The sequence below is a fragment of the Pipistrellus kuhlii genome, unplaced genomic scaffold (genome assembly GCF_014108245.1).
Source record: "Pipistrellus kuhlii isolate mPipKuh1 unplaced genomic scaffold, mPipKuh1.p scaffold_m20_p_9, whole genome shotgun sequence".
Taxonomy (NCBI): domain Eukaryota; kingdom Metazoa; phylum Chordata; class Mammalia; order Chiroptera; family Vespertilionidae; genus Pipistrellus; species Pipistrellus kuhlii.
Genome location: NW_023425595.1, coordinates 56,447,228 through 56,460,015, shown reverse-complemented (window position 1 = coordinate 56,460,015; position 12,788 = coordinate 56,447,228). Strand labels below are relative to the sequence as shown.

Sequence of the window (12,788 nt, the reverse complement as noted above, 5' to 3'; positions counted from 1 at the left end):
ACTTTTCTGACCAGGTTTAAATAGACAAAGAGAAAAAATATTTTTAAATCAGTTTATTCATAGGATTTTGCTCATCACAATTGTATGGAGAGGGTGGTTGATGGTGATTACTGTATCTCAAAGATCAGCATTACTGTCCTGGTCAGATTGCTCAATTGTTGGGAGTGTCATCCTGTGTACCAGTCAGGGCATATACATAGGCTGTGGGTTGATCACTGTTTATTTCTCCCATTAATGTTTCTCTCTATATAAGTTAACTTTGGTAAGCTATAAATGACAGAGTCAAATACAAATATTGAAAATCCTTCTATTCCTAACATAGGATTCTTCCAGAAATTTGTGAGGGATAAGTGATTATTTTTCCAATCTCTGTGCTTAGAAATTAGACTAGGACTATGCACATGTCCTCTGAATACTGACTTGGCAAGAATTTATGGGCAACTTCATTTGCACAGAGAAGCAGAACTCAGGACGCCTCTTTATTACTGATCAGCATTTCTATGATAGCCAACTCTACAGTATTTGCATGTGAATTTTTAACTTCAGGATTATTGCATTTTCTGCTTGGAGAAAATTATCCTTGACATCATTTTCTGGCACTTTTATGCCCTTGGAAATGACAACTAATTTTAATGCTAGCCTAGGCTAAAATTAATTATAAAAGCAAATAAATTCTGCAAAAGACAGTGAGCCAATCCTGCATCCCTAATGCAAATATTGCCCTGGTTTGCCTCCTGGCACCACTCAACTAAATCTTTAACTGGCCTTTGTGGATTCTTACTGCTAATGTGGGCCAGGTACTCTTATAAACATTGATCCAGTCTTACATGTATTGATCACCTTCTATGCATTAGTCACTAAATAAGTGACTAGGAAGAAAGAAAATAAGACATAGTCACTTGCCTCTGAATATAATTTACTGTGGGCAGGACAGCTAAAGGAAATAGACAAGATAACAGAAGCTTAAACTATGGGTTTATAAATATACGAAAGAAGGTACTGTGACAGTACAAGAAAATTTTGGAGAAGCCTCAAAAGTACGTAATAGGCATATGCCAGGTTATAAATTTATTTTATTAAATTTATTGGAGTGACATGGATTAATAAAATTATATAGCTTTCAAGTATACAATTCTATGATAAATCTTCTGTATGTTGCATTGTGTATTCATCTTCCAAAGTCAGATATTCTGTTACTCTACATTTCATGCCCTTTACCCTTTACTACCCCTCACCCCAGGTTATACAGTTTTGACCTAATCCAAGAGTAAAGCATTTATGGATTTTTCAAAAAAGGAATTACGTGATTGGATTTGTGTTAGAATGATAATTCTAGCTGTAGTATAAAGAGAGGTAAGACTTCTTTAAAAACCCTTTTAGGAGTATGTAGAAATAAATAAACTAGATGAATTACTTTGATATCCTGGAACATGGGGAGGAGGGGAACATAGTGAATTTTAAAAAGGACAAACTCACCACAAGGCAGATGCAATACCATAAGGAGTATGATATTGTGTTTTAGTTACTGTCCTGTCTGAGGAATGGAAGTAGTTATGGAGACTTCTTCTTGGTCTTCCCTGTCTGATAACTCTTACCCCAAAGTCTAAAGAATCATAGTACAGATTGCAACAACTGCCAAGAATTTTAATTATACATTGAGCGACAAAAAAAATGGCCACTGGATTAATTTACAGACTCAAGAGATCCATTATAATTTAAAATTTTGCCAATATATGTAAAATTATCTGGCTTTGTATGACCCAACCCTTATCAGGGGTACCTTGATAATATTTTGGGCACCTAGGGATCCATACCAATTTATATTGTTGCCTAATAGTCCTTAAAATGTTTGTACAAGACAGTTCTTTTTTTAACTTATTGATTAACCTGAATAACTGGTTGTAGATCCCTTAGGGAAAGACTATGAAATTTATTGCACATATTTGCTGTTTTTAAAGAACCCTTTGTTTTGGGGATTTGGGTATTCTCTTCAGTCAATGAATTTCAGATCAGATCAAGATGGGGAATGTACAAAAGATTGAGGCTTTTTATTGAGGCAACTTCCCTCAGCTTCCTGGTCATCCATCCTTGATTTCTTCTGCTGGTACAAGCTAAGTAGTATCTCCATAGACTTCCTATCTTTTATGCCCAAAGGGATGCTCATGTTCAAAGTTCTTCATAGGTTAGATCTTTTGGTTTCCACTTTGACTTGATAGATAATATGATATTTGTAGCCTATTGGATTCAGTGATTAACTCTACCATCTGTCCCTTTTTTGGGGGAAAGTCTTATTATTCCAATTTTTGTCAGTGAGCCACATTTTATGATACTTTCTCTTATTGACAGCCATGGCTTACAGATTAATGCCATCACTGAAAATTTTAGTGTTGTTGATGCTGCTCATAGCCCTTGTGAATGGTATGTCATCTGAGCCTTCCCATGGAATATAAACATCTGGTGGAATTTGGGCCATGTATATTACGAGTATTCCTGGCTTTCCACTTCCATGAGCATTTTAACTTATTTTTCCCATTTCTGGTATGGCAATCTGACCTTTTAAATTCACTCAGTGTAGACCATTGTTTTCTACATGCTTCTCAGAAACATATCAGTAGCAAGTTTGTTCCATTTCCTGGAATATTTTTCTCAGTGATAACTACTACATAACAGGAGATCATTTTCAAGTTTAAAAAAATGTATTCTATTTTATCTTATTTCCCCCTTGATTAAGCACCTTCAGAATACAGTCCCACTCCTACTTCCTCAGTACCTATTGATATATAAAATCTACAGCTCTTTTACAGAACCATCAAGGTTATGCTACAACTTAACCCTAGTTATAGAAATAGTGGTTATGATGGAAGGTGGGAGCAGATCTTGGAACATATCTTATGATGGGAAAGAGCCTCAGAATTATCTTCAAAATGAAAAGCAGGGAATGGGGCATGCTAGTTCTAGATGGAGTGCCTCTTTTGAAGACTCAGAAGGAGATTGAGGGAAGTTGCCTCAATAAAAAACCATGATTTCTTGCACAGTTCCCCATCTTGACCTGTTTCCTGATCTGAAATACACTCTGGTGTCTCCATCCAAAGCCATATGATTTCCAACCATTGTAAATGATCTTGACATAACAGAATAGCCTTGGTGAGCATTCACCCTCTTTAAATTTGTTCTCTCCAATTTGTTTTAGACATGGTCCTGTTTCTTTCTTTCTTTCTTTCTTTCTTTCTTTCTTTCTTTCTTTCTTTCTTTCTTTCTTTCTTTCTTTCTTTCTTTCTTTCTTTCTTCCCCCCCCCCCCCGAAATACAACTTGATTCTGAAGGAGAAAGGAATGAGAATGACATAAAACAAGCAAGGTTTTACCACTGAATATTGTGATGTGACTAGCAGTTTTAGATTTGGAATTCAATAAGGAAACAACTACGTTCCCAAATAAATATGCCATATTCATTCCAAAGTCCATTCATCTCTTTCAGCATCCCAGAGATCAAACAAAAGTTCTGCTATGCACTGACATCACTATGAACTATGAACTAGACTTCTGACGCCGGGCTGCAGCTTCCCTTTCTCCCAGGCCGTCACCCTCACCCAGGAGAGCTGTGGTCTGGGCAGCCAATGGGTTGCGCTCATACTCTGCTGCCAGAGCTGAGTCCAGGACAACCTCTGGTGGGGCAAGAGCAGGCATGGCGGCAAACTCCCAGGTGGGGTTTCCCATTAGTTTTCTAGAAAGCCAGAGAAGAGGTAGTTCCTTTTGGCAGAAATGCCATAGTACCGAAGATTCTTCTTTCGGTGAAAGATCATTGATTTAGCCTTAACTTTCCTGTCCTTAATATCCACTCTGTGGCCACACAACATGATGGGGCTGTTTTCCCACAATCATACTGGATTTCTATGCCAGTTAGCTCATTCTTGTAAGTAACTCTGGAAGTTGCATTAAACGTTATAATAATGGCACACTTGGCTTGGAAGTAATAGCTATCTTTCAATCTCCTGAACTTCTCTTAGCCTGCTGTACCCTACACATTGAAGTTAATAGGCCCTCCATTGGAACATGAGGGGAGGGGCCTCAACACCCAGAGTGGCTACTTACTTCTCAAATTCAGTCAGATGGCATTTCACAAATGTCGCTTTCCCAGCCCCACCGTCACCAACCGATACAAGTTTGAATTGAACTTGGGGTTCTGCTTGGTCAGCCCTGGTGATGTTACTGCCAGAAGCATCTCCAGGCCAGTCTGACTGTAGCCAGTCCTTGGTTTTCTCTACCCCTTCCTGCAGGAAAGGTTTTTATACCTGGATTTCAATTGCCCAGTACTTCCCTCAGCTCTCCATTGCCTTTCTGTGGAACATTAAAGGTGTTTGGCAATATCAAGGCAAGTATGTCATTCTTATGGCTACCATTTCCTCTGTATATTTCAAACCCTAATACATAAGATTAACTAATGCTTCCCCTTCTCCAGCATACCCTCTGAATCCACTCTCAGTAAAAGGTTTAACCACTGGACAACCACCTTATGGCAGATTTGTCTTCTCCACCTACCCGCTTTGGGATACTGATTGTCAGACAGGTAGTGAATGATACAACTTCAAAACTTAACTTCAAAAATTATTCATCTTCTCACCTGCTTTCTTAAACCATTCCCAGTACCAATGTTCACAGTTTATTAAGGATAAACATTATGATGTTGGCCTGCCAAAACCTTGATCAACATGGCAGGGAGCATTACGCATTTACCAAGTTACCCCATATCAGGTTGAAATTGTGGAGATTTTATATGCTGCCTTGATCAGATATGGGCTGCCCTGGAAAATAATGATTTAGAGCAGATTGTTCTCTACATTTGAGCAGACCATAAAGGAGATAATAATTGAATATTTTCTACATACCACACCCCCTATAGCTAGGCAGAAAGTCCTCTCCAGGAGAACTCTCTCTATTCACTTCTACATTTACTATACTGGTATTTTCAAAAAAACAGCTTTGGGCTTTGTTAATTGCCTCTATTGTCTATTTCACTGACTTCTGCTCTCATTTTATTTATTCTCTGTTGGTTTACTTACATTTAATTTCCTGTTATTTTTCTAGCTTTATGAGATATACACATTTATCACTAATATTAAAGTTTTTATGTTGGTCTATTAGAAACTTTTAAACCTAGATGTTTCCTACTAGGAACAGATTAACAGCATCAGACAGGTTTATAACTTAATATCTTCCTTGACTAAAGGGTTATTTAGAAGTTTATTGCTTAATTTTATGTATTTGAGCCTTTCCAAGAAACCTTTCCTGTATTGCCTTTGCCTTTTTGTATAACTTAACTGTAGGACAAGAACATACTCTGAAGAGTTTCAACCCTATGAAATGTGTTAGGATTTTCTTTGTCCTTATTTAGAATATATTTTATGTATCCTTAAAAATAATGTTATTCAGTTACTTGATACAACATTCTATTTATTTTACCATATCAACATTTATGAGAGCTGTTTTTCTTTTTTTAAACATTGATTCATTTTTTTCTTGTTCTAAGACAGCTTCTAATATTATTCTACATTTTTAAAGTTTTATTTTAGTTCTTTTAGTCTTATGTGTTTTAAATCTAATTATTTGATGCATACAATTTGTTAAAACTTTCTGGTGGATTGAAAATTTTATTTCGATAAAATGTAAATCTTTTAATAGTCTTGTCAGTGAGTCAAAGATGTATATTAATATTAATATAGACATATCAGAATTACATAGTAAAATTTTATTGCTTATCATCTATCAAAATAGTTGAGTTTTTTCAAATTGGAAAAAGCAACACAAAAGAGAAACAAAATTCCAATTCTGGTTTTAAAAATAAAACCTGTAAGAGTGTTTGCTTCCAATGTAATATATTAGCAGTTTAGACATATTTGCTAATCTTGTGTTTTATTACCAAAATACCAAACTTCAGAGAAAATGTTTTGTCCTGTGGTTCCAGCAACATACCAGAGCAATTTTTAAAACATTTAATGACCTCTGAAGAAAGATCTTAGCTCTTATTGTCCAGTGAGAAAAGGTTAAAAAGAAAAGCCAAAAGCAGAAATATAATAATTTCAGGAACATTGCTGAAATAGTTTATAAGTTGGCTGAATATAAAAAGGAGCCTTCTAAAACTCCTGTGTAAACTTTAGGATACACGACAGAATCCACCCACAGCATGGCGTTTACGTGCTTTCAGTATGTGTGTTAGGTATACTATTTTTAATGATTTGCAACAAAGGATGAGTCAGCTGATGTGACTGAAAAGTCTACCGAAGTAGAAATGTGAATGCTCTTTTATTTATGTCATGACATCCTTAGACTCAATGCCTTACACATTAATATTTTTAAAATATTTTTTTATTGATTTTAGAGAGGAAGGGTGGGGGGAGATGAATAGAAACATCAATGGGAGAGAATCACTGATTAGCTCATCCTGCATGCCCCCTACTGGGAATTGAGCCCATAACCCAGGCATGTGCCCTGACAGGTTCACAGGTCGATGCTCAACCATTGAGCCACAGCATCCAGGCAATATATTATTTTTTAGAAGCAGAAGAGAACAGAATGTGTTTTTTTTCAATGCTTAATTTCTTAATAATAGAGTTTCTTCACCCAAGGAGATATTTTTTTTCACTGATTGATGAGAGAGAGAGAGAGAGAAAGAGAGAGAGAGAGAGATACGTGTGAGAGGCACATCAATTGGTTGCCTCTCTCACATGCCTCAATTCGTTCAGGAATCAATTGAGTATGTGCTCTTGACCAGGAATCAAACATCAAACCTGCAACCAACCCTTCAGTGCACTGGCTGATGCTCTAACCACTTAGCAACACCTGCCAGGGCTTTTATATATTCTTTATTCAAACATCTAATAATAAGAACCTCACTACTTCAAAGTCAGCTTATTCTATTCAAGGTCAGTTATAATTGTTAGAAATATTTCTTTTTTTAAAATATATCTTATTGATTTTTTTACTGAGAGGAAGGGAGAGGGATAGAGAGTTAGAAACATCAATGAGAGAGAAATATCGATTAGCTGCCTCTTGCACACCCCCCAAGGGGATGTACCCACAACCAAGGTACATGTCCTTGACCGGAATCAAACCTGGGACCCTTGAGTCCACAGGCCAACACTCTATCCACTGAGCCAAAACGGTTTTGGCAGAAATATTTCTTATAGTAAGCTAAAATTTATCACTTTCTAAATTTAGTTAGCTCTACTGACTCATATTTATTTCTGGCATATTTACTAGCCTAAATCAGTTTTACTTTTTATTTTTTTTAATAATAGTCATAAAGTTTACAAAACTAAAGTTTGTATTGTTTTTAATGTAACCCTCAGTCATTACCATTGAGAGTGAATGACACTTTTGGTGCTGCAAGATCCAAAATGGACCCAGATCTATTTTTTTTTTAAGGAAAACTTTTGTAGCAAGTAGAAAATTAGGTAAATATTCACTCACAAGCATTTCAGAAATTATTGGATTATGCATCCTATATAATAAAGAGCTAATGTGCTAATTAGATGGAACAGCAGAACAACCATCCGGATCAAGCCAGGGCTGTGAGGGCTGAGCCCCTTACACAAATTTCGTGCATCAGGTCTCTAGTTATTTATAATAATGAAGCCTGGTTACCTGTTTGATTTTGGACTCCCTTTATGGTCAACTCTGGGTTTTCGCATAATTCTTTGCTGCTTTTCCAGAGTATTTGGGTAGTACAGTATTCGTTCTGTTTCTGCCTTACCTAAAAATCTATGAAACACTCAGATCAAATTGAAAAGGTGAATAAAGATAATTTGAAGACTATAATTGTTTACTGAGAATGAATTTGTCATTGAGCAAACATTTCTAAATTAAAAAATCAGAGAGAAGACAGCTTTTAATTTTTTCAAGGCTTTCACTATCCTTTAATATGAGATTAAATCTGTAACAGGGTTGCCTCTGACTTAGACATAAGACCTTGGTTTAAATGTAAGTTCTGCCATTGCCTTACTGTGTAACTTTTGGCAAACAACTTGACTCTTGAAAGTCAAACTTCTCATCTATAAAACAGCACTAATAAAAATGCATAAGCTAAATAATCAGTAAGGCACTACTTAGGCCTTAGATGTTATTATTTCCCCCCACTAGTCTGAGCTTCTAGAGGGTAGTAGCTACAATAGCTAATATTGCTTTTCTTTATATATCAGAGGCCAGCAATTCTGAAACGTAGAAGTAAGTGCTCAGTAAAGCTTGTTGTAAAAACAAGATGCAGCAATACCATGTATTTCCTCTTATTTTGTAGATAAGAAAAGTTCCAGTAAGTAAAAAATGAAGAAAACTCTTCAGGGCCAAATATGATCACAAAACTTGAAAAATTTTATGTCTTAACAAGATTATAAATCACTTTACATGAAAGTAATGTTAAAGTTTTATTTAAGAACATATAACTTTCTCAATAAAAAGATAAATAAAAAATAAATGATTTAAACAGAGATGCCCCAGCTAAAGTAAACCTTCCTTGAGTTCCCACTATATGTGATATATTAAGAAAAGAAAAAAATGAGTGCTCATCAGTATTTATTTGCTGAACAAATGAATATATGTTCTCTCATTCCCCAAACCAAGAAAACATCCAAATATCTCCATTAATTTTAATAAAGTTACCTTTTAAAACTTACTTATAATCTCTGGAATTCAAAATAGTAAAAACAATTAGAATGGGTATCTTGTGAGAGCTAACAAATATATTCTGAAGGTCATCAGATTCTTGAAACATTGTCATTAAATGGTCTTTTATGTGGCAACCATTTGAGCCTGAACATTTTACAAAAACAATCTAGTGATTTTGTAATCATTAAAATAATAAAAATGCTGCTAATAAAAATGGATTTTCAACCTGAATCTTTCTGAAATGAAGTGCCATCTTTTAAAACTCTACTTCAAAGCTACTTGGTCTCTCAAAAATTAATCCATGAACATAAAGGAAGCACTATCACGTTAGTTGTTTTCAGCCTCATAAAATGACTGCCTCTATAGATACCAACACCTGAAGTCCTTGCCTATTCTGACTCTCAATAAGACAGAAGAAATAAAGAGATATTGCTCACAAAAACTCTTGTTAGCTACAACCTCCTGCAGATATCTGTAATTAGAGGTAAATGGGTGACATGTGCTTATTTGGAAGTAGAAAGTACTTTAAGAAAGGACTTTTTTTGAGTAGGAACTTCAAAGAAGATTAAAATGTAGGAATCCAGAATAGAGGCAAAGCATTAAGCAGTGGAAAGAGCAGAAAGATTTGAGTCCAGCTGATGTGGGTCAATGGTTGAATGTCGACCTGAACCAGGAGGTTGGGCACATCCCAGGTTGCAGGCTTGATCTGGCAATAGCCCAAGTGCCTATCAGTAAATGAGTGGACAGAAAAGCTGTGGTACATTTACAGAATGGAATACTAGGCAGCTGTAAAAAAAAAAAAAAAGGGGGTCTCATACCCTTTGCAATAGCATGGATGGAACTGGAAAGTATTCTGCTAACTGAAATAAATCAGTCAGAAAAAGACAAGTATCACATGATCTTACTTATATATGGAACCTAATGAACAAAATCAACTGATGAACAAAATAAATTGATGTTCAACATAGTTCCATAGACATGGAAGCATGTAACAGACTGATGCATCTCAGAAAGAAGGGGGAAAGTGAAGGAGGGGAGGCAGGAAGAGATTAATCAAAGAACTTACATGCATATATGCATAGCCCACGAATATAGATATTAGTGTGGTGAAGGCCAGTGTGTAGCGGTAACTGAGTGGAGGGGATCAAAGGAGGGAAAATGAGGGACAAATATAAAACTCTCAACAATAAGAATAAATTTGGAAGAGGTAGAAGGAATCCAGAGGACAAACACTGCTTGTTTAAGAGGTTTTAGGAAAGTCCTCAATACAAACTTGAACAGGCCATTGGATGGAAAAGCCATTGGAGATTGCTTGGGTGGGCATGCAAGTGGAAAATCACCAGGGAGGGGTGAATGGTGTTATCCAAGTTGATGGAGACTCAGATATGGTACCTGCCTGCTGGCTCTGTTGGGAGAGGGCTCAGAAAAGGAACAGTTGACTCTGCCAACTCTTCTGTCTGCAGAAAGTTGTCCCTCCAGCTGTCTCTGAATGATTTGGCTGCTCCCCATATGATCCTGATGCCTTTCAAGCTTCTGCCCCAGAACTACAGCTCAGAGGGAGTGAATCCAAACATGTCTGTGCACAGGCCCTTTAAGAGAAACACAAGGGACTCTAAAGCCACTGTCTCACTCAGCCAAAATCCCCACTGTTTCTTGTTTTGTTTTTAAATTATTGATTTTGATCCATTGTACCATTTATCTCTGCATTCACTGGTTGATAAGTACTTGCATGTGACCTGACCAGGGATTGAACCCTCAGCCTTGGACATAATGGGGCAATGTTCTAACTAACTAAACTATTCGGCCAGGGCTTTACTGGTTTCTACAACCAGAATTTATGGGACTTGTCTCTCCAACCCTGGAATCTTGGACTGGTGGGTCTAGTCTTGGACCCTTGGCTCCTCAAAGAGGATCTTCACAGCTGAGATAGTCCTCCCTATTTTTAACCACCACACGTAAGTATGGAACCAGCATGCTCTGCAATTCTTCCCCTCCTACCAGCTTCGATGTGGCTTCTTTTTTAAATCCTTACTTATAAGACTTCTGTTCATCTACATGTCAGGCATTTCTGAGTGATGGCTGCTCTGCCGTTTAGTTGCAATTTTGATGTGGTTGTTAGAGGTTCCAGGTACTGCATTTCCCTATGCCACCATCTTCCAAAATGTTTTTACCATGCATTTATTAAATACCAATATTTATGATACTTTACTCTCAAACATAAATTCATATTACCTGATGGCTCATACATCATAAAAATGTCTTGAAATATGGGAGTTTGGCTTAATAAACATTTATTCTAAGTATAACAACTGACAGTGAGATGCTGTCATGTAGTAGAAAGGTCATTCAGGGTCAGAGGAGACAGAACTAGCTCCTCCCAACTGTGGATTCATGTAACAACCTCTCACATATATAAAACGCTTTGATTATTCAAACTAAGTTTGAGTAATCACTGAAGGCATCAGCTCATATGAATAAAGATAAACATATTTTATTTAGAATTTTTAAAAATACTTAGATATCCATTTGTCAATCATCAAATTTCTAGGTATTATGAAATATCTGGAATAAAGTTTATCCACTCAGTAATTAATATGCAGTAGTTGCTGCATATTAGTATTAATTGATATCGCTATATGCTCAATGGCCAAGCTCTCTAATATCCTTGAAAATTTTGAAACATTGGCAGAATGAAAAATGTGGACAGATGAATCATTTTCTTTTTTAGAACTGGTAATGTATTCCTATAATTAAAGATACTAAATCAACAGATTCATGAATAATTTCTATCATAAATAAATATCACAGAAAATTTCTACTTAGGTATGCATCCATTTGACAAACTTCTCTTGGAATAAACATAAAACTCTTATAAACTTTAACAAGGAAAAAAGTATGTATACATTATGGTAAGGGAACCTCTCTGATTAAAATCCCAACTTTGAGAATTAACAAATTTCTTGATAAACTGTTTCTTTATATTTTGTGCATATGATATCAGAGTAACTAGTTGAAAAAAAAAATGAGGGGAAAAAAAACCCCACAGTACTTGGTTATTTGGTGGTCATTAGTGTTAAATGTTTTTGACAGAATTTTTTAGTTCACATTTTTAGAATTATGTTCACACAAAAATCTGAAAAAATAAAATTTAGAATGAAAAGTTGATAACTATTAGAAGTAGACTAAAAGGAAAAATAAAACATCTCAATTTTATTCCTGTTTCCAAGTGTTTTGAGATGCTATTAATTAGAGCCTGGATACTTATAGATATTCATTTTGACCTAATCAATTTATGTTTCAATAATCCAATTTTTTTTAAGTGAATTGTCTTTACTATCACATCTGTTAATGGTTGTGAAATCGTGATGGATATTCTAATTCCTATTACTTTACCTTTCCCTACAGTGAAGAAGATGGAGGAAATTGTCTAGAATTTTGCATAAACACATGAACATTTCATTCCTTTATCATCCAATCCTCTATTGGTCAGGCAAGTTCAGTGCTCTTGATTAAATAATTAAAACTCAATTAGCATGGGCTCTTAGTTGCAAGCAATAGGGGGAAATTTTGATGATTTAATCAGTCAACAGAAAGCTGGGAGAACCAGATTCAGAAAACAGTAAGAAAAAAGGAAAGACCAAGTCAAAACCACAGCACACTGAGACCATCGCTGTTGCCACTGTTAATATTGGAGCTACAAATTGCACTTCCATGGCTGTGAGCCCTGAACACAGGTATTATCATTTCCTTCAAAGATTTCTGCTCCTTTTTCAAGATACCTAAATCTACTTAAAATGCAGGGTAAGAATACTAGATTAGTTTCCAACCAATTTTTGGATGGGTGACTCAGAAAACATATCTGGCTTTTTATTTATTTATTTATTTATTTTTATTTATTTTTTTTTTTACTGTCATTGGGCAGATAAACAAACAACAGAAGAGACAAATGAGTACTGCACTAGATACAGATAACATTCGAGAAGGTGGAATGATATAGCAGATGATGAAATTTGGCATCAGATTGAGCTAAATGTGAATTTTGGCTCCCCCAACTTAATAAAAATGCTACCAATACATTTCCTTGAGAGCATCTGCTGGTTGGTAAAAACTGTGTCTGGCTTGTTCATATGGC

General features: G+C 35.8%; 1 pseudogene; it reads right to left on the bottom strand.

Moving 5' to 3' along the window:
- Positions 1 to 3,526: 3,526 nt before the first annotated feature.
- The window catches only part of LOC118713779, a 59,288-nt pseudogene continuing 50,026 nt past the window's right edge, over positions 3,527 to 12,788 (bottom strand).